Source organism: Neofelis nebulosa, chromosome 1 (assembly GCF_028018385.1).
Source record: "Neofelis nebulosa isolate mNeoNeb1 chromosome 1, mNeoNeb1.pri, whole genome shotgun sequence".
NCBI classification, from domain to species: Eukaryota; Metazoa; Chordata; class Mammalia; order Carnivora; family Felidae; genus Neofelis; species Neofelis nebulosa.
This window is the reverse complement of record NC_080782.1, coordinates 192807293-192830317: the sequence shown is the minus strand read 5'-3', so window position 1 is coordinate 192830317 and position 23025 is coordinate 192807293. Positions and strand designations below refer to the sequence as shown.

Here is a 23025-nt window from a genome sequence, read left to right as displayed (position 1 = left end):
ATTTATTGATCAGCTGCTAAGGATCAGACAGTGTGTCCGGCCCTGGAAACAGAAAGATATGTGGTGTGTGGGGTCTGCTGTCATGAAGCTGGCAAGCCACAGGGAAGGATGGTACACTAAGGGTGGATGAGGATGTGCAAGGGGAGCATTAGGGAAGCATAGGGTGGGCCTGGGGAGGACAGAAGGTGGAGATGCCTGAGGGGATGCCTGAGATGACCATGCAAGGAGCAGTCAACGGATGGGAAGGAAGGAGAGGGCACTCTGGGCAGTGGGGACCGTGGAAAGGCCCGTGAGTTAGGCATGCTGGGGATGGGGAGAACCTACAAGCAGTTGGATGTTTGGGGGAACTCAGAGATTGACAACAGATACGGCAGGTAAGATGAGTAGAGATCAGAACATTCCTGTCCCTATAGGATGCTTATATCTCATCCAGGCAGCCTATTAGAATCACTCTGGTAGAATCATAAAAGTACACATCCCCATATGTGCTGATTCAGTTAGTAGGTCTGGGCAAGGGCCAGAAATCTTCCATTTTAACAAATGCTCAGGTAGCCGTGATTCATTTGCCCAAAGAACCACATTTTTAAGAAACACTTCTATAATTGATGGGAAGCCCTTGAGGAATTTATAAAAGCAAATAACAGAGATTTGTGTTTTAGAGAGAATACTCTTGCAGTTTAAAGGAGAATCAATTAAGAGAACGAAGCTGGAAGCGGAGTCCACTTAGGAGGCCTCTTCCGTGGTCAAAGTAAGAAATGGTAGGGGTCCCATCCAGAGTAACAGTTCAGGGGAAAATGAAATTCCCCAAGCCTGGTGATTAGATAGACCAGAGGACGAGAGAAGAGAAGGCTCCTGGTTTCCCAGCATGAACGGGGCCCCAAGTGAAACAGGGAAGACACAGGAGAAGGCAAGTTGGGGGAAAGAAGGTGGGGCATTCAGTCTTTTTCATACAGAGCAGTCGGTGCCTGGGAACATCCAGACAGAACACTCAGAGAGCTGAATGTGTGAGTCTGAAGCTTGGGAGAGCAGAATGAGCCCAGGAGACAGATCTGGAAATAGTCTGCCCCTGCTGCTGGTCGGGGACCATGAGACCTAGAAAGAGCCCCTGTGAGAGCATTCAGCATGAGAAGAAGAAAACCTACACAGACCTCCAGCAAGCACCAGGTGCAGTGGACTAGCTGGGGAAGAGGAGCCATGGCGGACCAGGAGAGCATGGGTTAGGGGACCCAAAGAAGGGAAACATCAGGAGGGAGCACCGTGTTGGGATTAAGGGCATAGGTTCTGAAGTCAGACTGCTCCAGCACTTACTAGTAGTTGGGTAAAATGGAGGATTATCTTTTACTGTCTGTGTCTCAGTTCCCTCATCTGTAAAATGGGCATCCTGAGGGGCACCCATCTCATTGGGTTATTCTGATGGTAAAGTCAGTTAATATAAAAAAAAGCATTTAGGCTATGTATGACCTCCACATATGAGGTTCTTTTTTTTAAAACAGTTTTATTGAGGTATAGTTGCAGAGTAAAATGGAGTCTCTCGTGTCAAGCAGGGGCCTGTGTCAAGCAACGACATAAGCATTTAAAGGTGAGCAGGTATGCAATCTCACCTGGACCAGCATCAGCTGACACCCCAGAAGTGATAACATGCAGAACCAGAGGAAGTCTGCAGGAGCCAAGTGATTAAATCTTTTTAAAAAGGGGAGGATTTTGCAGCAAACTGTCAGACTCTTCAGACATGACCTCTCTATATCTGACCACTTAAAAAAGGCAACTGCTGCTGAAGGCCCAGCCCGACTGAGGTACGAACAGAACCGAGATCCTAGATCCTTCACTGCTTGGACATAACAAGCAGTAAGTGCTGAGAGCTGACCCGGACCCAACCAAAGCCTCATCTCAACTGTGCGCCCACAGACTGACATCGAGTTTGGTTCGTTAACTTCCTACCTCCCTCTGTTGTCTTGTTTGTTGTGTGGTTCGTCTTACATCCTGCTCTGTGCACTGTGTAAGAAGCCAAGTGTGATCACATAGTGAAATGTCATTGAGTTTGGAATCCTGAACCTGCTTTGTAACTGTGATTCACTTTGCTTTATGACTGAATGAAGCTGACACTAGAAAGACACAACTCACATGTGCGCCTTCCTAACGCACTGACAAATTGATATGTAAAAACCTGCATGTATTTCACATATATAATTTGGTGAGTTTGGACATATGCCTACACACATGAAACCATCACCACAATTGAAGTAATAGAAGTATCCATCACCTCCAAAAGTTTCCTTATATCTGTGTGTGTGCGTGTGCATGTGTGTGTGTGTGTGTGTGCGTGTGTGTGTGTAGTAAGAATACTTAACATGAGATCTACTCTATTAACCAATGTTTAAGTGCACAGTACTGTTCTGTTAACTACAGGCATAAATGTTGTACAGCAGATCCCTAGGCTTAGGTGGACCAGAGACCTGAGCCCTGATCCTGAGAAGGATCAATGATATCTCTGCCAAAGCCAGATCAGATGGACAATGACAACCTGGCCCCAATACTAGATACCTAGTGTTCTCCTAACCAGTCCACTAAGACAACATAAGTACCCTCCTCCTCCCCACAATACGCAGGATGGTGAGGGAGAAGGCGACCCTGGGTCCCACTAAGATTTAACTTCTGCCATCCGGCAGATTATAGATTCAACAAGAAAAGACATTAACTATATTCAGTTACAGAAATTCTACAAAAGATACACTTCTTAAATCTGTGTTTATGGGTAGAGATGTGTGTCTGCTACAGAAATCAGAGGAGGCTCTGATGAACGTCCTGCTAAATTCACACAGTCCTGTGCTCATGTCTACGGTCTCATCAGCATTCCAAGAAGGAAGTGACATGACCTTGACTGCGGCAGGCCTTTTCTCCCATAACCAGCACTGAATGAGACCCGAGTGTTTATAATCCCTCCATTTAATGAGCCAGGTATGGCCTGGAAGGTTCCTGTTTGGCTAAAGCAGTGCATTAGAAACAAAAGTCCTTAAATTTTTCAGACCCAAATAATCTTTCATATGCTTTATGATGCTAAATTCTGATCTTCTAACTAACCTATTAAAGTACCTGAGGAAATTTAGTGCTCTTTTTTGAGGAAAATATTGATCCTTCCCACAGGACCCTGTGTGACTGACACATGGCAAAAGACAGAAATCAGGCTCTTCAATTTCAACAACATGTTGGAAATTCTGCCTCCTTCCAGCCTCTGAGGTGTACAGATGGATTCTTCTGCCAACAACGCAGACCATAACTTAAGGTCCAAGTTGAAAAATCCAACCACAAACCAATTTAAAGCCAGCCCTTTCCAAATGGATAACGATGTAGTATATGTATACAACGGAATGTTACTCTGTGATCAAAAAGAATGAAATCTTGACATTTGCAACAACGTGAATGGAACCAGAATGTATTATGCTAAGCAAAATAAGTCAGAGAAAGACCAATAACATATGATTTCACTCATATGTGGAATTTGAGAAACAAAACAGATGAGCAGAGGAGAAAGGGAAGGGAAAACAAGATAAAAACAGAGAGGGAGGCAAACTGTAAGACTCCTAAATACAGAGAACAAACTGAGGGTTGCTGGCAGGGTTTTGGGTGGAGAGATGGGCTTAATGGGTGATGGGCATTAAGGAGGGCACTTGTTGGCATGAGCACTGGGTGTTATATGCTAAGTGATGAATCACTAAATTCTACTCCTAAACCGTCATTACACTATATGTTAACTAACTTTAATATTAAATAAATAAATAAATAAATAAATAAATAAATAAATAATAAAACCAGCCCTTTCCAAAGGATCCCGCGAGGCCTCTGATATTTAGGGCACCGAGGGTCATGTAATGCCCCACTATCTCTTCCCCCTTTTAGAGCACTCCCCAGCCACCAGTGGGTTAGACAGCACAAAGTAACCACTCTGGCTCATATTAATTACCAAAGCTCCCTGCAGAAATGGCTTCCCTTCATCAAGATTTTTCTTCTCTTCAGTTTTTACAGATTGTATATATAAGAATATATAAGAAATAGCCACTTAAACAATGTCTCTGTGACTTTTCCAAAATTAGAGTTACTCCCCATTAGGTTATGAACTGTCCCTCATGGAAAACATAGTTGATAAACTGCTTCTTGATCCAGGGCAAGAAAAACTTCAGTTCCTCAAAGAGCTAGTCTGCATCTTCCTGTCAAGCAATACAAATTGTATTACTCAACTATTTCCCTTTTTGCCTCAGCTCCAGAAAAGTGAAAATTATTGTATCCTACTGCAGTAATTGATTTATCTCAAGGGCACTGTAACATTGATTCCTCTGCTATATTAATGTATCTCTGGTCTAAATTGTGCATTGTGTTTGATTTTGTAAACAGCCTCCGGCTTTTCTAGATATGGGGGGGGGGTTATCATTTTAAAGAAATGCATTTTAATTTTACCAAAAATTGGTTTCCTTTGAAACTTTTATTTCAGTTTTATTTTTATGTTAATTTTTCTGTTTGACTAATCTCTGTGCCCTACATGAGAACCTCAGTTCCATGGGGGGAAAGACTCTATTTAATCTGCTCACTGATGTATCTTTAGTCCCTGGCGTCATGCCAGAGGGCCTTCCATACCTGTGTCAGTCAAAATAGACCAAATTGTGCTGCATGAACATAGAGCCTGAAAACTCCTAAGAACAAACTGGTTTTTTTTCTCACTTATTCTACATATCCATAGAGATCAGCTATGGGTGTTCTCTGCTTTATATCCACTGGAAGATACCATGACAAAAAGAAAAGAGATAGGAGAAGCCACAAATCACTTGCCAGTGCTTTCCCTTGACTAGCCAAACTCCAATCACATGACCAGGAAGGGGATGCGTCACCCTCACAGGAAGGGTTCCTACAGTAAGGGAATTTGGTGATTGGTCATACCATCTATAATGCTACTCTAGGAAATTAACTCATTTAGACTTATAAATTACATTTTCTCAAATTAGTGAGGTGTTGTTTATTCCTTCCCATGTATATTTAGCCTTTGGTACATTTTAAACTTGTTTTATAATAGCTTGATTTCAAAGTATCTCACTATACCATTGATTTGGTTATATTTAGGTCAAATATACTTCACCACGCATAATATCTCCCTCTTTCAAACAGCTCAGGAAGTCTTGAGAGCTGCATACTAACTTTTCCCAACACCACAACAGTTTCAGAGACCTTAGTTGACTTTTGCCAAGCTGATATCAGAGTTTCCATGTTCTATAATTGGATAGCTCAGATAACCTGAAACCCTTTCACTTCAAAACACCTGAAAATCCTGGACCACATATAACAAACATTCTCTTAAAGACATGCCTGAGCTTGGAATAAAATGAGGAAACTCCAAGGGCCAAAGATGAGAATAAAACTGAAAAATACAACAGGAAGCCAGAGAGCCAAGAGTGTAGCAATCATATGGTTGATGGGACTTTCCAGTTTGCTACCAGCCTCACAAACTCAGGGTTGAGATTTTAAAGTCTTCATGAAAGGAGTAGACCCCAGTCAAGTTGAGGAGTTACAACTGAGACCCCAAATAAAGCTTTACTCCCCAAAGGACCTCAGCCTAAGTAAAAGCTATGCCTGGGTTGCCATATTTAGCAAATAATAATATAGGAACATCCAGTTAAATCGATATAATGTGAATGAACAGCAAATAAAATTTTAATATAGGTATGTCCAGTATAGCATTTGGGACATACTTATACTAGAAAATTATTCGTTATCTATCTGAAATTCAGATTTAACTGGGAGCCCTGTATTTCACCTGGCAACCCTAGATACACCAGAAAAATTACCCACCAGTGTAAGAGTCAACAAGAATGCTTGCCTATCTCCACGTGGGCTCTGAGTTGGGCCAGGAAAGTATCCCCCACAAGAATTAACAATCCAGAGTAGTTGCAATTAACAACTCAGGCAACAACAGATGTTGGTGAGGATGCTGAGAAAGAGAAACCCTTTTGCACTGCTGGTGGGAATGCAAACTGGTGCAGCCGCTCTGGAAAACAGTATGGAGGCTCCTCAAGAAATTAAAAATAGAACTACCCTAAGACCCAGCAGCTGCATTACTAGGTATTTATCCAATGGACACAGGAGTGCTGATTCAAAGGGACACATGCACCTCAATGTTTATAGCAGCGCTATTGACAACAGCCAAAGTATGGAAAGAGCCCAAAGGACCATCGACTGATGAACGGATAAAGAAGATGTGGTGTGTATGTGTATATATATATGTGTGTGTGTGTGTGTATATATATATATATATATATATATGTAATGGAATATTACTCAGGAATCAAAACGAATGAAATCTTGCCATCTGCAACAACGTGAATGGAACTAGAGTGTATTATGTTAAGTGAAATTAAGTCAGTCAGAGAAAGACAATTATCATATGATTTCACTCATATGTGTTATTTAGGAAACATAACAGATGAACTTAGGGGAAGGGAAGCAAAACTAAGATAAAAACAGAGAGGGAGACAAACGATAGGAGACTCTTAAATACAGAGAACAAAATGAGGGTTGCTGGCGTGGTATTGGATAGGGGAATGGGCTAAATGGATGATAGGCATTAAGGAGGGCACTTGTTGGGATGAGCATGGAGTGTTCACGATGAATCACTAAATTCTATTCCTGAAATTAGTAATACACTATTATGTTAACTAACTTGGATTTAAATTTTAAAAAATAAATAAAAATTAAAAATTAAAAAAAAGAATTAACAATCATAGGTCTGCCCTCTCACGGACTTAACAATTTAGCTTTACACTACCTGTACGATCCTCATCTACCAAGCCAGAAATTAGCATAAAAAATGCTCCCCAACTTTCCCCCCACTCACCTGCTGCCAAGACCATGATACCCCAGGACTCCTAGCAGAAGGAAATAAAACCTGCTCTGAGTGGGGAGGGGTCTCACCCTCAACTCAAGCCGCTGCGGAGGTCCACAGACAAAACCTCACTAAAGATGAACTCACAACCCAAAATTACAAAATATGGGGGTCACTTGTGTACAGCAAGGAAGGCTGGCCCTTTCACTCACCAGTTAAAAAAGTCAAAGGGCACAAAGTCTTTGAAACACATCCAGAGTCGCTCAAAGCTGATTAGTTGGCTGTTTAGGTGGGGCAAATCAAGTATCCAGTTCCATGACTTCAGACCGTATTCTCGTCTGGCCAACCATCTCACACAAATCCATCACCATTGCTGAGGGGGGAAAAGCAACACAAAAAAAGCCAGTTCTAGTGACAGCAGGTTCAGCATTCGTTAATCCATTACAAACAGACCTTAAGGCACTTCAGTGCTTTTCATTTCCTTTTCTCATTAAGAACTACTTGTTTACTAAAACTAGAGAAAAGCTGGAGCCAACCACTTTTAAAGCCTTAGCTTTAATACATCTGCTGCCCTGAATTTCCCATAGACTAAGCCACATCCCAGTTTGCCTGGGACTTTTCTGGGTTTAGCAATGAAATGCCCCATCCTAGTCAAACCAAGAGAGTTGGTCACAGAAACCATTCTTCATCTTAATAAAAGGGAAATTAAGTAAATCTGTGAAGGTTTTCCTCTTTGTTTTCCTACCAGCAGCATTCAGGCAAAACAAGCTAATAATTATTTCAAGAGGTTCTTGCAGAGTGCCTATAATTACAGCATAGGTATATAAATAGGCATACACACTTTTCACTCCTTGAGCTCTGGTTTCCGCATCTGTGAAACACAGACAACCATGGAACCATAAGGTTTTGGCAAGGATTAATGAGACCGTGTAGAATGCAGATCAAGCACTTAGCATGGTTCCTCACCCATAATAAACACGCCAGCAAGATAGCTATCTTGATTACTAAGTTTCAGACTTTTGTAGCATACAGATTTTATACTTCAGAAACATTTACTATATGCTTCCATTTTGCACATTTTTGGTTTGAAGTAGCAGTTTTGTCGGTATTGCTGGATTATTCTCACACAGCTTGTCAGAATTTATTGACAGGTACAAATAATTTTCTCTTATTGTGTTTGGACACTGATCGTTCATCCTTTGACTTTCAGAATTCAAAAATATTCGCCAAGATTTAGGGAAAAATAACAACAATCTCGATCATTTTTTCCCACTTTTTAGAAAGCAAACTTGATGTGCTTTATCTTGCCTGCCTATCCTTTTATTCCAACATGTACGAGTAACTGCGAAAATAGCATTCTCTTTATCCCATCTCTGACTATCAGTGACCCAGAACTAACAGGTTTGTATTTCCACCTGACTGATTTTCAAAGTATTCAAACTCTAAATAACCTTAAATTGAGTATATAATTTATGTCATCCATTGTTTTACTGAAAGAGAAGGGGTTAAGAAAGCTCATATTTCCCCTGTGGCATTAGGCTGCATTGAGCATATGAGTATTAACAATCTTTTAAATTGCTGTCAATTTGAAGACATTACCTTCTCTCTGTTAGGACATAATGCTGAGTCATTTGGAGTGAGTTGGGACAGATTTGCCCTAAATCACTCCTAAAATCTTGTTTGGTTTCCTCTGGCCAGAATATCGTATAATATACTGGTTACTTTGGATATTGCAAGGTTTATCTTTGTTTGACATTAAAGGTCCTAAATGGGATCAAAACACATGATCTGAGCTAACTTTCCTCGTACTTAAATATACATACAAACCACATTTTGAGAAACTTGTTGAACACAGATTCTGATTTGATCGGTCTGGGCTGTGGCTTGGAACTCCGCATTTCCAGCAAGCCCCCAGGTGACACCGACCCTACCGGTCTGGGGACCACCCTACAGCAGCACGGGTGTAAGGCAGTAGTTCTTGGGGTGTGGTTATGGCACCAGTAGCACGGGCACCACCGGGGAATTTGTCAGAAATGTTAATCCTCAGACCTCACCCCAGACTTTCTAGATGAGAAACTAGGTACAAGCCCTCCAGGTCACTCTGATACACACAGTTTGAGAACCACTATTTTAAGTAAGTAAATCTGCTTGCCTAGATGAACGAAGTACTGGGTTATATCCCACAAGGAAGGAAACCAAGGCTGTCTTTGAGCTAAAACGGCCAAGACAAAGAGCCAATCCTCAGTTACCTGCTGGAAACGAGCATTTAACAGATCCACCCACACTGGTGAGTGGCCTTTGGAGGAACAGACCTTGCCCAGATGCCAGCTGAAAACTTGTCCAGCAGGTATATTCTCTATATCGAAATGTACAGGTAGTATTAAAGCATGCACTCAGCATCAGGGAAGTCTGATACGAGGTAACACAGTAGTGCTAAATTGCCCAACAGAGGAAATAGGCATCTGCTAAGCAGGGACACCAGAAAAAAAAAAAAAAAAAAGAGAGAGAGAGAGAGAAAAGAAAAGAAAAGAAAAGAAAAGAAAAGAAAAGAAAAGAAAAGAAAAGAAAAGAAAAGAAAAGAAAAAAATCTTCATAGAATTTGACATTTTCCAGAAAAAAGCATCAAGAGATACCATGGGGAAACTCATACTATTCAACTTCTTTACACTCATTTTACTGTTTAGCATGGCTTGCTGTGGCCTGTGGAGTCTGACTGCCTGTCTCTAAGTCCTGGCTATACCATGTCCTAGCTGAGTAACCTCAGGCAAGTTACTCAACTCTCATTGCCTCAGTTTGCTCACCTGCAAAATGAAGATAATGGCGTTTTGTGAGAATCAAACATTACATTAATATATGTAAAGCTCTTAGAAAAGTGCCTAATATTCAGTCAGTACTTCATAAATATTTGTTTTTATTACAAGTAGGTGGAAAGGGCAGAAGGACTCTACATTTTCTTTTTCAGTGCTTAGGGTCTTCAAAGAATTAATTTCTTTCCCAGTAAGCCTGACATGGCATCGGAGAAGTCAGACAAAAGTCAGAAATGCATGGAGACAAGAGACAGAACTGGTGAGATCTGTTGGTCCCAGGGAAAAATTGAGAAAGAGCAGGATAGAACTAGAGAAACTGTGGGGCTCTGAACAAAGCCAGGTACATATCAGGAAAAGGAGCAAGACTTAAATCCCAGAGTGTAAGTCAGGAGACCAGTAAGCACTGACCACCCACAAGGATGGTAACATCATCAGCAATCTCGGGATTTTAGGCTCTCACCTTGGCTACAAATGGAATCAACTGGAGAGCATTAAAAAATGCTGATGCCTGTGTATCACCCCTAGAGAGTCTGTTTTGTTGGTTTGGGGCCTTGCCTGGGGAGATTTCTAAAATCTCCCCTGAGTTTTTTAGATAGCATGGGTTAAGTATCTTATACTCCAGTCAGCACTGATCTTAGAAGTTGTGAGGGGCCTACATAGATGACAAATGAAATGGCTAAAAAACCACAGTCCCTGCTTATTATCCCCACCTTCGCTCTTCTTTATATTTATGCTCTGGATTTACGTTCTCTCTGGCCACAGATAATTCACAGAGTGCCTTTTTTGCTATTCAGAAAAATGCTCCCCTTCTTCCATGCACCTTGTCAAGAACTGATGTTACACCACAAACAAGATAACAATGTATCTTACCATAGTTTCATGGACGATGGCAGAAGACATGAGACTCCTGGGCCAGAGATAAAGGATTATTACTCACAGAAATAGTAGAGAATAAACATTTCCTTGCAACAAGAAAAAACCCCTTTCCCAAAACAATGGAAAGACGTGACATCTGCACATACAGTGAATTTTATTACAGGAAAGGAACCATGAATTTAGGGAAATTAAATCTTTTATAATGGGCAGTAAGCCTGCCGGCCTTTACTCTACAGAGATAACACTTCTATTTTCCAAGGCTATTTGCTATACACATTCTTCAAAGCACTAGAATAGTGCTGGCAAAATGTGAAAAACATGTAAGACCCATGGAGAATCATCTTCCAGCACACTTTACTTTCATTGTCCAAAAAAATTGCTATAATATAATGATTTCAGGGGCACCTGGGTGGCTCAGTCAGGTAAGATCTGACTCTTGATTTTGGCTTCAGTCATGATCTCATGGTTCGTGAGTTTGAACCCCACATCAGGCTTTGTGCTGACAGCAGTGGAGCTTGGGATCCTCTCTCTCCCTCTCTCTGTCCCCCCCTACTTGCTCATATGCTTGCTCCCTCTTTCTCTCTCTCAAAATAATTTTAAAAACTTGAAAAAATATATATAATGATTTCATTAGAATGAAAAACTTCATATCTTCTGCTATACAATCATCATAGTAGATATGCAAAGCTACAATGTCTACAATGTAGATGGATCCCTCCTGCCTATCAGCAGTTTACAACCTATGCAAATATACACCGTGACATTTTATATTTTTATCTTACTCACCTATTCTATCCTTGTTGGGTCCTACCCAACCTCACTTTTGGACTTATTTTTTTTTTCCCCAGTGATCTTATTCCTAATCACTTTCCTTCATCCACCCCAACTTTCCACAAACTATTTACCTTAAGATTTTAATACATTTATTTATTTACTTATTTATTTATAACTTTTATTTATTTTTGAGAGACAGAAACTGAGTGCAAGTGGGGGACGGGCAGCAAGGGAGGGAGACACAGAACCTGCAGCAGGCCCCAGGCTCTAAGATGCCAGCACACAGCCTGACGTGGGATTTGAACTCATGAACCATGAGATCATTACCTGAGCCAAAGTTGGATGGTTAACCAACTGAGCCCTCTAAGCACGATTTTAATACTTTTAAACATGATCAGTCCCCTTCATTCTTGGGCTTACTCCTCGCTATTTGTGCAACTGAAGTAACATGAGGCACCCCCGAGACGGAGGCACACAGATTACCTTTCCATGTTAAACTGGCAAAATCCACATATAATGACTGCGTTCTGTACAAACGACCCATGCTAAGGACAAGATGAAACAACAGACTTCTAAGAGCTGTGACAAGGTGTCAGGACCATGAAGATATTTCAGAAGGACATGATGCGCCACAAGTAAGCTGACATCTTACTAGTTACAAGAACTCAAATGTAATTTCTGAGAACCACACTGTAAATGTGACCAAACAAGAATGTGCTCTCATGCATCTGAGTGTTGCAACAAGAGGAAGATGATCAGTTTGGATTCTTGAAGGGGAATAAAGAAAAAGAAGTAAACAGAGACTGGCTAGGGTGACCTAGAAAGACTGCATCTGGTGAAGACTAATGGACAAGTATCCACTGTGTGGGAGCAGGGACTTGTAAATGTCCTGGTGAATGTCTCTGAAATCTCTGCCACTGCTTTATTCCAGTTCCACACTCAGCAAGCAGCATATCATTCCTCGCCCAACTTCCCAGCCACACTGGCCTAGGGAAGGACCATACATTGTGAAAGTATCTAGCCTTGCAACATAAAGAAACATCCAAAGTGTCAAATGACACCATGGCATTCTGATCTAAGTCTCAGCCTATTAACAGGGGTGAGATAGTCCCTCCCCAGTGGAGCTCAGCACTCAGGCTGGATCCAGCATGGTCACTCAGCGTTCATCCTTCCCCAACGTGAGCTCCTGAGCTGAAACTGGTCCCCAACATTCCAGAAGTCTATGGAAGCAGAGCAGCTCCAGAGACTTTCAGGAAAGCCCCGGCCATCCATCTTAGGACACACAGGCAGAATGTTACTCCCAGGGCTGAAATGCAATTTCTCAACTGTCCAAAAACTAGAATAGGGTAGGGACTTTGAGCTACCATACCCACCTAGGGTCCACATTTATGTCCTCCCTCACATTCCTTCACACAGCCCCCAGAATAAGGCAGAGACTACTAAAGGTACTAGAGATACAAAGACAAATGATATGGAATCTGCTGGCCCTGAGGGAATTTTGTGTTAGTCAGGGTTCCCCAGAGAAACAGAAACAACAGAACATGTGTGTGTATGTGTGTGTGTGTGTGTGTGTGTGTGTGTGTGTGATTAGATTTCATTCAAATGAAAGAGAGAGATTTCAGAGAACTAGTTCATGTGATTGTGAAGGCTGGCAAGTATGAAATCTGCAGAGCAGGCTGGTGGGTGCACCTGGATGGCTCTGCTGGTTGAGTGTCTGACTCTTGATTTCAGCTCAAGTCATGATCTCAGTTTGTGCAATCAAGCCCCGTATTGGGCTCTGTGCTAATAGCACAAATTCTTCTTGGGATTCTCTTTCTCTCTGTCTTTCTCTGCCCTTGCTTCGTCTGTCTGCACTCTCTCCCTCTCTAAATAAATAAATAAATAAATAAATAAATAAATAAATGTAATCTGCTTTACTCAAAGTCTACTGATTTAAATGTTAATCTCATCTAAAAAATACCTTCGGGGTGCTGAGTGGCTCAGTTGGTTAAACATCTGACTTGTGCTCAGGTCATGATCTCATGGTTTGTGAGTTTGAGCCCCCACACTGGGCCTGGCGCTGACAGCTCAGAGGCTGAAGCCTGCTTTGGATTCTGTGTCTCCTTCTCTCTCTCTGCCTCTCTCCCACTCTCACTCTGTCTTTCTCTCTCAAAAACAAATAAAGCATTAAAAAAAATTTTTTTAATACCGTCAAAGCAACATCTAGACTGATATTTGACCCAACACGTAGCCTAGCCAAGTTGACACATAAAATTAACCATCATAGGTTTCCAGTACACTATGTTCCACAGACCCAAAGAGGGCAATTCCCAGTCTCCCCTCACCCCCAAACCCTCATATCACCTCCCCCCATCACACACACACACACTGTTTTCTATCACTGAAAAAAGTGAAGGATGTTTTTAAAAATAATGTGTTCCCTGTGAATCCCTCCCTATAATTCTTCACAACCAGGCACAATGAACCAGGAAGTTTACAGAGAAGAGAGGCAAATGTAAATTTTTGAAGGCTTTGAGATTTCTTCAGAAAACTTATGCCAGAAGGTATCCCTGCTTACAGCCATTAATGGCTCCTTGGTTAGAAAGGGAAGGAAAGAAGGGAAATTTACTAACCACCTCTGCCTCTAAATTCCCCTCCCTTTACTCTTCCCAATTTTTGCCAGAAGGAAGCTCCTATTCTCACCACAGAGCAAGTGAAAAAGCACTGGGGTGCAAGACAAGCCTCCTTCCTTGGAAATAGGGAGAAGTCGAGGACAAGAAGCTGGTTGTCATGGTCCCTTCAGCCAGACCCCCACCCTGCTCATCCAAATCCCCTCCCCATAGCCTAAGGCCTGCATGCTCTGTGGAGCCTTCCAAGCACTTCTGCCTCAGTGTCCATTCTGGCCTCAGCCCCTTGGAACTCTGCTTCTCCTACTGTTTAAACTACTCATTCAGGGTGCCTGGGTGACTCAGTCTGTTAGGCGTCCAACTTCAACTCAGGTCATGAGTTCATGAGTTTGAGCCCTGCATCAGGCTCTGTGCTGACAGCTCAGAGCCTGGAGCCTGCTTCAGATTCTGTCTCCCTCTCTCTTTGCCCCTCCACGGCTCATTCTCTCTCTCTCTCCCTCTCTCTCTCTCCCTCCCTTTCAAGAATAAACATTCTTGAATAAAAAAATAATAATAATAAAATAAGCCACTCATTCCATGCACACTGCTCTACAAAGTTCTCCTTTAAAGTCTCTATTTCATGTCCCTGGAAGGTTGAACTATTTATTTTTGTAAAGACAAATAAAAATTTTAAACAGCAACAATAATAATACAAGAAGCTTAATTCTCCCTTCTACTAATAAGGGAAGAGATTCTCCTCCCCTCCTCAGAAAAATTAAAATTGTAGGTACTTTCTCCTCTCTTTAAAATGTATATAAATCCTTTTGAAAGCTAGACAGGACTTTTGTCAGCTTTTTGATTCAAGAATATTTCTTAGGAAGCTGGAAGCCATCTCTCAAATATAAACACCAAGGGAGATAGTTCCCAGATCTCCCAGTGTCTGTTGGAGATAGGAGCCTAACTTTGATGGGTGCTCCATGTTGCGAAACTATCATCTCCTGTCATAAAGACCCAAGAAGTTTGGTTTTGCTTTGTATAAACTTGATTAGCCAACCTCGACAGTCACCTCCATTACTAGAGAAATTTAGGTACCTAAATTACCACTAGGTAAATGAACTATGTGTGACAAAAGGTGCTGTCAAGACCTCTGATTTGAGGACTAGTTATTGTTTATTTTGAGAAATGTATATAACAGGTTGTGTCTGTTTGGTTATAAAAGGAGGTAAGATTCTTTTTCATCTGCAGTCTCCTAAGGGATTGCCTAGGATGTGCATCGTATTCTGGTTAAATGCTTACTCAATAATATAAGTGTTTTCTTTCTCTGTTACCTCTATGGAGGGCATTTCTGCATTGAGAGATTTTGTTTCTAGTTATATCTCCCCAACATCTCATTCTTACACATCCACAGTCCTTAGCATATTGTTTTCTCACATATAAAAGATTCTCTTGATTGTAACCATTTTTTCCCCATTTTTACACATCTGAGACCAAGACAATTTTTTTAGTTGATGGGGAAAAGAGTAACACTGATTCAAGGAATGAAAACACAAAGAGGTTGATAAAGTTTGCAAAATAGATTTTATTGTGAATGTTAAAGCACAGAAAAAGGATAATGTTTCTTGTGGATCCCAAGTGTAAAAGGAGAAAGGGAAGGAGCAGAGCCAAGTAGGAATTCCAGAAGGCAGAGCCCATGTAACCATAAGGAAAACACCACATCTCAAAAACATCACATGAGGCCACTCTAACTTTAAATAGTTTCCTAGCAAGTTAAGTAAAGATCCAGAAGTGGAAGTACATAGCTAATTTGCATACTTCAGATGAGTCATGACAGACATTTCAGCTGTCAGGAATTTTTCTCTCATTGAAACATAACAATCATGAGTTTTGCCTGTTAGTTGTCACCTTGTTGATTCCCAGAGCTGTGTTTTGTTGGGTAGTAAACTTGGAGGCTACAGACTTCACCCACATTACTGACAGACAAGGCTGATGTGTTTGGGATATAAAATTTAAAATTCAGGAATATTGAGGGGCGCCTGGGTGGCTCAGTCGGTTGAGCGTCCGACTTCAGCTCGGGTCACGATCTCGTGGTCCGTGAGTTCGAGCCCTGCGTCGGGCTCTGGGCTGATGGCTCAGAGCCTGGAGCCTGATTCTGATTCTGTGTCTCCCTCTCTCTCTGCCCCTCCCCCGTTCATGCTCTGTCTCTCTTTGTCTCAAAAATAAATAAACGTTAAAAAAAATTTTTTTTAAATCCAGGAATATCTGATTGTATTGTGATGTAAATTAGCATCATGTTTTTCATAGAAAAAAAACCCCAAAATGTTAACAAAATAAAGGTAATTTTGGGGGAAAAAATAAGAATTTAGCCAATGCATCTAAGTAGAGAATATGGTAGCTTATGCACCGTGGGCATTAAGGAGGTAGATGAGTTCCTGGGGCACGGATAGCATGGAGTCTACTTTTAGACAAACAGGCTTAAGCAATGGGATGAAGAAAGGGCCACAGTGATCACCTGGCTGAATACAGACAGGCCCATTAGTGGACCCACTCTGAAATACCCATAGGCCCTAAGTGACCAGTGGACTACTTACACTAGACACAGTTACCAAAAAAGGGAAAATTCCAAAAGTCATCACACCTCCTCACCTTCCCTCCTTAAAAGTAGCTCCCTGCCACTGCCTCATAGCAGACAGCCTCTCCTCTGCTGTCCTGCCCACTGCTCCCTTGTGGTATATTTAATAAACTCTACCTCCTTTGTTTTTCTTCAGGTGAATTCTTTTACCTTCTGTGCCACTGGCTTCCACCCAATTGTTGCATCACCTTTGGGGGCTCCCATCCAATCAAGAGACCCTCCCATTTAGGCACAACAGACAGCATCTGATTTTTCCATGGTCTCTGTAAGATAGCTCTCCACCCATTTCTCTGCTACTAACCAAGTGAGCATTGCTAACCCACCTACTCAGGCACCTTGATACCGAAAAGGGCCTAAATAGCAGGCTCCTATAGACACCAGAAATCATATAACTCTGATCAATGTAAGTTAATAAATCGGAATTCTGATGGACTCCTCATTGTCATATAATGTGGGATAGTGAGAGTCACTCCCCATGACTCTAGTCAACTTTGGGTACACTGATAATATCAAGACTTACAAAACTGATAACCGGTCCTGTGAATGTGGTCATCTACCGAGGTGAGTCTACAGGTGGTGTCTCCATGGCATGCAGCCTCAGCAATCACCTGGCATTGTTCATGTCCCTGTATAACCAATCTGTCCCCCTGCTCTTTCTCTTTCCTTTCATTTCATGAGGCAAGTTTTAGAACTCTATCAACCTCGAAGAAAACATGCGGATGGAGGAGAAATATTTTGCTGACGCAAAATATCCTGCTTAATGGTCTATGTTTAACTAACAATGTCAGTCAAAGACACATTAAAAAAGAAAAAAATATATGACAAGCAGATGATGACAATTCTTGGGGAAATATCATCCTACCTGAGAAACCAAGCCAAATAACATACGGCACACCAATTGTCCCACTCTGAAGACTAAGTAACCACACAGGCCCCACAAGGCCCCAACACCTGAGATCCACAGCTGACTGAATCAGCAGTGAAGACTGATCTAAAGAGAGCAATCTAGAGTCCACTAGTTGCCTAGTGATATTTTGATCAAAAGTTCCTCCAACGTGAGATGACAGTGAGTAAATCTGAAGTTCTCTCTGCAGGTCTGTGGCTTATAAATATTTTTTAAACTTCAAAATTCTAATACAGAACTATGGCTGACCATGTTAGCCCTCCTATTTTTGTACCCTGACTGGTACCTCTCACCTTAGCTGAGTTTAAGAGCTCTCTTAATATCTGATCAGGGAAACCCCATGGTCTCCAAGCCAAGGGGTTCTCAGATGGAGGGAATGAGGGAACAGAGGAGGATCCACCACAGACAGAGAGACTCTGCATTCAAGAGTCCTATTCCAACACCTGTGACCAGTCTACTCATGTGGAATTTGTCCCAAGTAAATATGAAGAAAATCAACAGCATGAAACAGGCACCAGATGAAGAAGCACTGGGAATGATCCCAGAAGAAACAAACAAAAAAAAGTTATTTAATTTTTGAAGTAATTTTCTCAGAGATTAAGTTACAATATTCATAAAACAAGGAAAAACTGTTATTTGGTAGTGGGATTCTCAGACAGAGGGATGGGACACTGAGGCCTTTCTTTCCAGGATGCAGCTTTATTTGTGCTAGCCCAGGCTCAGTGGGCCAGGACCCCAAAAGGCTGAGCCCCAAGCACAGCGGGGTGTAGCCTTTTATATAATTTCTACTTCTTTGTCTCCCATACATGGTAACATACAGACATATTGTCTGATTGGGCAGTCTATGTTACAGAATCATGAGGAATGTCATGTACAAACATACAGTCTGATTGGACACAATCCAAATTATAGACCCTAGTCAGAGCTATGCATATGTGTATAGGAGTTGATTGGGCTACGTTGCCTTTCTTTGTTCTGAGAAGGCCTCTACCACATTCCTTAGGGAGGGGCTCTATCTCTACCACAATTTAAGATGTTAATTGGAAAATAAATTCTTATAAAATAAAATTTAAAAAACCTATTGCCAAAAGAAGAAACTCATTAAAAGAGCTGAATAGTAGAATGGACACAACTAAAGACCAAATTAGTAACTGGAAGACTAAGTCATGCAATCCTATTGATGAAGTTTGGGGATGGTGGGGGTTCTGGAGCCGACGACCAAGAAAAATTCTTGAAGACGTCTTTGGTGCAAAAAGTACGGGGACAGGACCAGTAGGCAGGAAGAGCTGCACTGGGGTTGTGAAGAGTGGCTCATTACATACTAAGAAGTTGGGGGAGGTAAAGTCAAAAGGGAGGCCTCCTGAGGGACTTTGATGTGCTGAAGAGGACTCCTAAATTACCTGAGGCCTTGCTATTGTCAAGCGAAGACTGTTTTCCCTCTAGTAAGGAATTAACATTAGGACAGTAGTTCCTGGAGAAATGCTGTACTCTGTATTTGTCTCAAGTTTTGTCAATGGGCTGCAGGTTATAAGGAAATTTAATTTCACCTGCCATTTCCTGCTTGCCTTTGTTCCCCATATCACTATGGAGGGGATGTGATGTAGGGGCTCCAGGAAACTGAGTCTACAATTTACTGGAGATTAGGCTATTGATAAGATTATCTTTTTCTTGTAATTTACCAAAACACCTATAAACTGATAGAGACCCATGTGCTGTATGACTGATCTCTATCAGCTGGCCATTTGTTTTCTTTCCTTTCCCTTGTCCTTGGGCAGCCAGGAGTGCCTGAGGAATATCACACATATCTCACCTGGGGGGCTGGGGGGGGGGGCGGGGAAGGGATGCTAGCTTGTATGTTGCCCTCAGCTTGCCTTATGCTCCCTCATCACTGTCAGAGCATTGAGCAGAAATGCAAAAAATATGAAAATTACAAGAATCAAGTGGAGCCATTGAGGATAAATGCAAGAGACATGATATCTGATGTGGGAAACAAAGGCAGAAGGAAATGGTAGAATTAAATTCCCTTATAACCTGCAGCCCATTGATAAATACTTGAGGCAAATACAGAGTAAAACATTTCTCTAGGAACACCCTACCATCCTAATGTTAATGCTCTGCTAGAAGGAATAACAGCCTTAGCTTGACAGTAGCTAGGCCTTCAGTATCCTGTGAGTCTTCATTAGCATATGAAAATCTCAAGAGAAACTTTCTCTGGACTTTACCTCCCCCAACTCCTAAATGTATAAGTAGTCTCTTCAGAGGGTCGGGAACAGCTCTTCCTGCCCTCGGGTCCTGTCTCCCTGCCTTAATAAAATCACCTTTTTGCACCAAAGACGTCTCAAGAATTCTTTCATGGCTCTCAGCTCCGGACCCCACGAACTCCACAATCACCCCCAAAACCTCATCAATATCTACCTAATATACGTTCAGAAGGAGAAAAGACAGGAAACTGAATGAAGAAAATAATAGAAAATTTCTTTGAGTTGAAGAAAGAGTTGATCATCCAAAAAAAAAAAAAAAGCCTCTCATATGAAATGGGAATTATCAAAAGGAGATAGCTAGATGTTTGTTGCTGAAATGCTTAGGCACATTCTTTCTGAGGACCACAACAATTCCATAAATATAGCTTCTAAAGAACAAAACTATCTAGGTCTATTCTGTCTGAAAAGGTGCATAGACAATGTCTGCATGGAATATGTTTTAAATGTCTGCTAGATTCATTCAAAGAAGGCATCCACCCATTTTATTCTACTTTTAGCCAGCATCTGCTGCAGAACAATAGAGGCATGGATAATCACTCCGCGCTTCTCAGTTAACTAAGAAACACTAACGGGCTATTTTATGAGGAAAGCTACAAACAATACTTTTCTTTGAGGTAGGGTGATTTAAAGGATAAATTATAACCACCTTAAGCTTTCCACAAATGGAAAGAAAGATTTCTTCACAATAAAATATGTTGAGTCAATTGCATTGAGCAATGATTTTATAGCCACACATTCGTTCAATTGTTCACATTCTTCACTTCACAAATTAGTCCTTGGAACCTAATCCCTTCCTGTGCACTTGCAAAATTCCATTCAAACTTTAATAAGTTGGTAAAGTTTACACACACACACACTCGTATACACACATACACACACACACACACAGAGGGAACATATAGAGAATATATACACACAAGACAGCCTTTCACTCTGTGAGGCATTCTCTTCATTCTTGTTTTAAAATACTCTTTCTTGATATCTTACTGAAGTTTTCATCTTCCTTGTTAAAATTAGGTTTTATCTTCTTGCCTGGGGTCTGGAGAAAATGGGGCCAGAACAATGGCAGACAGATAATGGCCTAAGTCATGGAGAAGACATTGATGGCCCTTATTACCATGGTTGCTGTTGTTGTTTTAGGGAAATTAAATATACTTTGCCCAAAGTTTCCTGTTTTACAGAACCAATGTCATGGTACGTGTGTTTAAATATCCCAAATGAATTAACAAAGAACTGATCAGGGAGACAAACCCTGGCTGCTTGCCAGTGTGACGGATTTCTGATAAAACATAAGCTTTCAAGAAAATGAAATTTAATCATCACAGTTTGGAGACAGACTCAGATTTTGCTCAATAGCAGCACAGGAAGGGCAAGGCAGGAAAAAGAGAAACTGAAATTCAAGTGCACCGAAGTAGCTAATCTGGGCAAAATTGATCAGCTTATGGGGTTTTTCTTTTTTAGAAATAGTCTGAATTCTCACATTCTGATCTGCCATTTCAAATATTCCTGATTTCCTCTGACAGCTCATAGTCACAAGCAATCCCTTACAGCTAGCACTGCTCTTGTCAAGATAAAGATCTGTCCATTGTACTCTACTTGCTACTAGAATAAAAGCCACAGCCATTAAAAAAATCTTCCTAGCCACTTCCATTGGGAATGAAGAGCGCTTAAATTTCATTCATGTAATAGTATGATTGACTTGTTGAAAGCATCGGGTTTGCATTAACGTATTCAACAAAATGTTATAATATGTAAGTATGTTTGTATGTAACATGTATGGAGTCCTGTGTGGGTTCCTAGGTTGTGGTCATCCACAGGGTAAGTCAGTTTCCTGCCAAACAGAACTTTCCCATCTAATAAGGGATATCAGGAGGCCCTTGTGCCCCAAGGGGACATGCAGGTAGGGCATGTTGAGCTAAACTTAGAATGTTGCACAGGGCTCCCAGATGTGGCCTCTGCACTTAGATAGGGGTTTCCCACCTGGGATATTATTAACATTTTGGAGCAGTTAACTTATTGTAGGGAGCTATCCTGTACATGGCAGCATGTTTGGCAGCATCCCTGGCCCCTACCCACTAGATGCCACAAATCTGGTAAATGTCCCCAGACATTGCCAAAAGTCCCTTGGAGGACAAACTCATCTGACTTAGAATCTCTGACTTAGGTGGAAGATAAGAGAGTTGTGCGGTGACAGGGAATCTCTGGTACTGACAGGGACAAATCCGTTATAAGATGGCCGACAGGGCCGAGAGGGGAATGACAGGGCCGAGAGGGGAATTCCAGTCCCTGCCCGAAGACTCCCCTTCCAGGTTTTTCTTCCCACTCACTTGTGGCAGTCGCGAACAGAATACAAATTGTCCCCTCTGCTTATGCTCAGGACTCAGATCTCTGGAGAGGGATCTCCTCTGAGTCCACCGGTGTAAAATAAGACTCCGATCCACCAAGATCTCAAGTGCCACTTGGTGTTTCCACCAGCGATCCAGCCTGGTTCCGTAATAGTACAAAGGTCCCTAGGATGATGAATACCTTGGTCCCTTGGGTGTGGGGAGATGCTAAGCCCAATATGAGAAAGAGATAACTAGGTTCAGATCCAAAGGGCCTGGGTAAGGCTGGTTGACAGCTTGGAGTTTATAAATTATCTATTGCTGTGTAACAACCCTCAAGACATTTCCACTTAAAACAACAAACATCTATTGCCTAAACAGTTTCTGAGGGTCAGGAATCCTGGAGCAGCTTAGCTGGGCGGCTCTAGCTTAGGGTCTCTCACAAGGTCACGGTCAAGCTGGTAGCCAGGACCAGTCTTTGAAGACTGGACTTGCTATGGAAAGAGGAGGGTCCAGGCTGGCTGTGAGCAGGTGTGTTCAGTTCCTTCCTGTGTGGGCCTTCCACGGGCCTGGCCCTACATTGCTTTTCCCCAGGGAGAGGGATGGAAGAGAAAATTTGCATTGAAAAACAATCACCCTGGCTTGTACTTAGAGCGAAGAGCCAAAGACAAAAGGAATTCAACAATCCTTTTTGATTGGAGAGGTGCCATGATAGTACAAGTTATCATTTAAGCCCCTGGATACTTAGAAAGTGACTCTAATTACAGAAGGCTTTAGTCTTTAAATTGGTCACAGTTCCACAAAAGTACAAAGTAATTAAACTAGCAAATAACTGAACCAGCTCTTCTTCTGAATTCAATGGTGGCAAAACCTGGAATGTAAATTGGGGTAGCCACTGTGGAAATGGTATGGAGATTACTCAAAAAATAAAAAAATAGAAATGCCACATAATCCAGTAGTTCCACTAGTAGTATTCAGCCAAGGAAAATGAAAATACTAATTC

General features: G+C 41.7%; 1 long non-coding RNA gene across 1 annotated transcript in view; it reads right to left on the bottom strand.

Moving 5' to 3' along the window:
* Positions 1-6405: 6405 nt before the first annotated feature.
* LOC131484354 (uncharacterized) overlaps positions 6406-23025 on the bottom strand; it is a 44087-nt gene continuing 27467 nt past the window's right edge. Inside the window, exon 5 of the long non-coding RNA XR_009248183.1 lies at positions 6406-7235. This is a non-coding gene — a long non-coding RNA (uncharacterized LOC131484354). The remainder of the gene's footprint in view (positions 7236-23025) is intronic.